Source organism: Coregonus clupeaformis, unplaced genomic scaffold (assembly GCF_020615455.1).
Source record: "Coregonus clupeaformis isolate EN_2021a unplaced genomic scaffold, ASM2061545v1 scaf1099, whole genome shotgun sequence".
In the NCBI taxonomy this organism is placed as follows: Eukaryota; Metazoa; Chordata; class Actinopteri; order Salmoniformes; family Salmonidae; genus Coregonus; species Coregonus clupeaformis.
In genome coordinates, this window is record NW_025534553.1 from 165001 (window position 1) to 170342 (window position 5342).

General features: G+C 38.8%; 1 pseudogene; it reads left to right on the forward strand.

Annotated features, from left to right (window-relative positions):
• The window catches only part of LOC123486285, a 16950-nt pseudogene extending 11934 nt beyond the window's left edge, over nt 1-5016 (forward strand).
• The last annotated feature ends 326 nt before the right edge of the window (nt 5017-5342 follow it).

The window sequence follows — 5342 nt, forward strand, 5'->3', positions numbered from 1 at the left end:
TTCGAGGGCATTATCACTTAACATATATCCTCCAATCACCGGCTTCGAGGGCATTATCACTTAAATATATCCTCCAATCACCGGCTTCGAGGGCATTATCACTTAAATATATCCTCCAATCACCGGCTTCGAGGGCATTATCACTTAAATATATCCTCCAATCACCGGCCGAGGGCATTATCACTTAAATATATCCTCCAATCACCGGCCCCGAGGGCATTATCACTTAAATATATCCTCCAATCACCGGCTTCGAGGGCATTATCACTTAAATATATCCTCCAATCACCGGCTTCAAGGACATTATCACTTAAATATACAAGTGGGGAAAAAAGTATTTAGTCAGCCACCAATTGTGCAAGTTCTCCCACTAAAAAGATGAGAGAGGCCTGTAATTTTCATCATAGGTACACGTCAACTATGACAGACAATTTGAGAAAAGAAAATCCAGAAAATCACATTGTAGGATTTTTTAATGAATTTATTTGTAAATTATGGTGGAAAAATATTTGGTCACCTACAAACAAGCAAGATTTCTGGCTCTCACAGACCTGCTAACTTCTTCTTTAAGAGGCTCCTCTGTCCTCCACTCGTTACCTGTATTAATGGCACCTGTTTGAACTTGTTATCAGTATAAAAGACACCTGTCCACAACCTCAAACAGTCACACTCCAAACTCCACTATGGCCAAGACCAAAGAGCTGTCAAAGGACACCAGAAACAAAATTGTAGACCTGCACCAGGCTGGAATACTGAATCTGCAATAGGTAAGCAGCTTGGTTTGAATAAATCAACTGTGGGAGCAATTATTAGGAAATGGAAGACATACAAGACCACTGATAATCTCCCTCGATCTGGGGCTCCACGCAAGATCTCACCCCCGTGGGGTCAAAATGATCAGCAAGAACGGTGAGCAAAAATCCCAGAACCACACAGGGGACCTAGTGAATGACCTGCAGAGAGCTGGGACCAAAGTAACAAAGCCTACCATCAGTAACACACTACGCCGCCAGGGGACTCAAATCCTGCAGTGCCAGACGTGTCCCCCTGCTTAAGCCAGTACATGTCCAGGCCCGTCTGAAGTTTGCTAGAGTGCATTTGGATGATCCAGAAGAGGATTGGGAGAATGTCATATGGTCAGATGAAACCAAAATATAACTTTTTGGTAAAAACTCAACTCGTCGTGTTTGGAGGACAAAGAATGCTGAGTTGCATCCAAAGAACACCATACCTACTGTGAAGCATGGGGGTGGAAACATCATGCTTTGGGGCTGTTTTTTCTGCAAAGGGAACAGGGACGACTGATCGTGTAAAGGAAAGAATGAATGGGGCCATGTATCGTGAGATTTTGAGTGAAAACCTCCTTCCATCAGCAAGGGCATTGAAGATGAAACGTGGCTGGGTCTTTCAGCATGACAATGATCCCAAACACCGCCCGGCAACGAAGGAGTGGCTTCGTAAGAAGCATTTCAAGGTCCTGGAGTGGCCTAGCCAGTCTCCAGATCTCAACCCCATAGAAAATCTTTGGAGGGAGTTGAAAGTCTGTGTTGCCTAGTGACAGCCCCCAAAACATCACTGCTCTAGAGGAGATCTGCATGGAGGAATGGGCCAAAATACCAGCAACAGTGTGTGAAAAACCTTGTGAAGACTTACAGAAAACGTTTGACCTGTGTCATTGCCAACAAAGTGTATATAACAAAGTATTGAGAAACTTTGTTATTGACCAAATACTTATTTTCCACCATAATTTGCAAATAAAATCATTAAAAATCCTACAATGTGATTTTTCTGGAAAAAAATGCTCATTTTGTCTGTCATAGTTGACGTGTACCTATGATGAAAATTACAGGCCTCTCTCATCTTTTTAAGTGGGAGAACTTGCACAATTGGTGGCTGACTAAATACTTTTTTGTATATACAGTAAACTACTACTACTACTATATACAGTATACTACTACTACTATATACAGTATACTACTACTATATACAGTGTATTACTACTACACACTACTATATACAGTAAACTACTACTACACACTACTATATACAGTATATTACTACTACTATATACAGTATACTACTACTACACACTACTATATACAGTATACTACTACTACACACTACTATATACAGTATACTACTACTACACACTACTACATACAGTATACTACTACTACTATATACAGTATACTACTACTACACACTACTATATACAGTATATTACTACTACTATATACAGTATACTACTACTACACACTACTATATACAGTATACTACTACTACTATATATACAGTACACTACTACTACACACTACTATATACAGTATATTACTACTACTATATACAGTATACTACTACTACACACTACTATATACAGTATATTACTACTACTATATACAGTATATACTACTACACACTACTATATACAGTATACTACTACTACTATACAGTACACTACTACTACACACTACTATATACAGTATACTACTACTACACACTACTATATACAGTATACTACTACTACTATATACAGTATACTACTACTATATACAGTGTATTACTACTACACACTACTATATACAGTAAACTACTACTACACACTACTATATACAGTATATTACTACTACTATATACAGTATACTACTACTACACACTACTATATACAGTATACTACTACTACACACTACTATATACAGTATACTACTACTACACACTACTATATACAGTATACTACTACTACTATATACAGTATACTACTACTACACACTACTATATACAGTATATTACTACTACTATATACAGTATACTATTACTACACACTACTATATACAGTATACTACTACTACTATATACAGTACACTACTACTACACTACTATATACAGTATATTACTACTACTATATACAGTATACTACTACTACACACTACTATATACAGTATATTACTACTACTATATACAGTATACTACTACTACACACTACTATATACAGTATACTACTACTACTATATACAGTACACTACTACTACACACTACTATATACAGTATACTACTACTATATACAGTATATTACTACTACTATATACAGTATACTACTACTACACACTACTATATACAGTATACTACTACTACACACTACTATATACAGTATACTACTACTACACACTACTATATACAGTATATTACTACTACTATATACAGTATACTACTACTACACACTACTATATACAGTATATTACTACTACTATATACAGTATACTACTACTACACACTACTATATACAGTATACTACTACTACTATATACAGTACACTACTACTACACACTACTATATACAGTATATTACTACTATTATATACAGTATACTACTACTACACACTACTATATACAGTATATTACTACTACTATATACAGTATACTACTACTACACACTACTATATACAGTATACTACTACTACTATATACAGTACACTACTACTACACACTACTATATACAGTATACTACTACTACTATATACAGTATACTACTACTACTATATATACTACTAATACACACTACTGTATACAGTATATTACTACTACTATATACAGTATACTACTACTACTATATACTACTACTACACACTACTGTATACAGTATATTACTACTACTATATACAGTATACTACTACTACATACTACTATATACAGTAAACTACTACTACACACTACTATATATAGTATATTACTACTACTATATACAGTATACTACTACTACACACTACTATATACAGTAAACTGTTCAGTAGCAAATTTGTCACAGTTTTTCAAGGTTTTCCTTGGTATGGGCATTGACAAGTGTGTGTGTGTGTGTGTTGTGCGTGTGTGTGTGTGTATGTGAGTGTGTGTGTGTGTGTGTATGTGTATGTGTGTGTGTGTGTGTGTGTGGTGTGTGTGTTGTGCGTTTGTGTTGTGCGTGTGTGTGTGTGTGTGTGTGTGTGTGTGTTGTGCGTTTGTGTTGTGTTGTGTGTGTGTGTGTGTGTGTGTGTGTGTGTGTGTGTATGTGTGTGTGTGTGTGTGGTGTGTTTGTTGTGCGTGTGTGTTGTGCGTGTGTGTGTGTGTGTGTGTGTGTGTGTGTGTGTGTGTGGTGTGTGTGTTGTGCGTGTGTGTTGTGTGTGTTGTGTGTGTATGTAGGTATTGTTCATCATGATAGATGTAACGGGACCAGTCAGTCATGTCCTGAAGTACTTTGGTCTTTCGGAGGGCGACGCCCCCACTGTACGCATCATCAACACCGACACCGTCAAGAAGTTCGCTCTAATTGGACAGATAACGGCTGCCACGCTCCAAACGTTCTGTCAGGAGTTCTGGACGGAACCGTGAAGGTAAACAACCACCCGACCAATCACATCACTCCTACCCCTACAGCTAGCTAATCACATAACGCCTACTACTAGAGCTAGCCAATCACATCACTCCTACTACTAGAGCTAGCCAATCACATCACTCCTACTACTAGAGCTAGCCAATCACATCACTCCTACTACTAGAGCTAGCCAATCACATCACTCCTACTACTCGAGCTAGCCAATCACAACACTCCTACTACTAGAGCTAGCCAATCACATCACTCCTACTACTCGAGCTAGCCAATCACAACACTCCTACTACTAGAGCTAGCCAATCACATCACTCCTACTACTAGAGCTAGCCAATCACATCACTCCTACTACTCGAGCTAGCCAATCACAACACTCCTACTACTAGAGCTAGCCAATCACATGACTCCCACCACTACAGCCAGCCAACCAGTTCACGCGTACCCTTACAGCCACACAGGGTTTAAAGTCAGGGGCTAGCGGTTAGAGGTCAGGGGTTAAAGGTTAGAGGTCAGAGTATAACTGTGTGTTGTGGTTCCAGTCCCACCTGCTGAGTGAGGAGATACCAGAGGACTGGGATAAAGGACCCGTTAAAGTTCTGGTCGGGAAGAACTTTGAGGCTGTCACTCTCGACAAAAACAAGAATGTCTTCGTAGAGTTCTGTAAGTCAAACTATTCCAACCCAGCTGTATCAATCATCAGCAGTTCAACTTTCAAGGCGTGGCATAAGAAATCCCAGCCTCTCTGTACTACAGATAACTGCTCAAATAAAGGAAACGCTTGAGTAAATGAGGGATACAAAGTATATTGAAAGCAGGCGCTTCCACACAGGTGTGGTTCCTGAGTTAATTAACCCTCCCGTTGTCCTAGTGTCACGATCGTCTAAAGGAGCGGACCAATGCGCAGCGTTGCGAGTGAACATGATGACTTTTATTAAATACAGCAACCACGAAAACAACAAATGACGATACGTGAAGTCCTCTGTGAC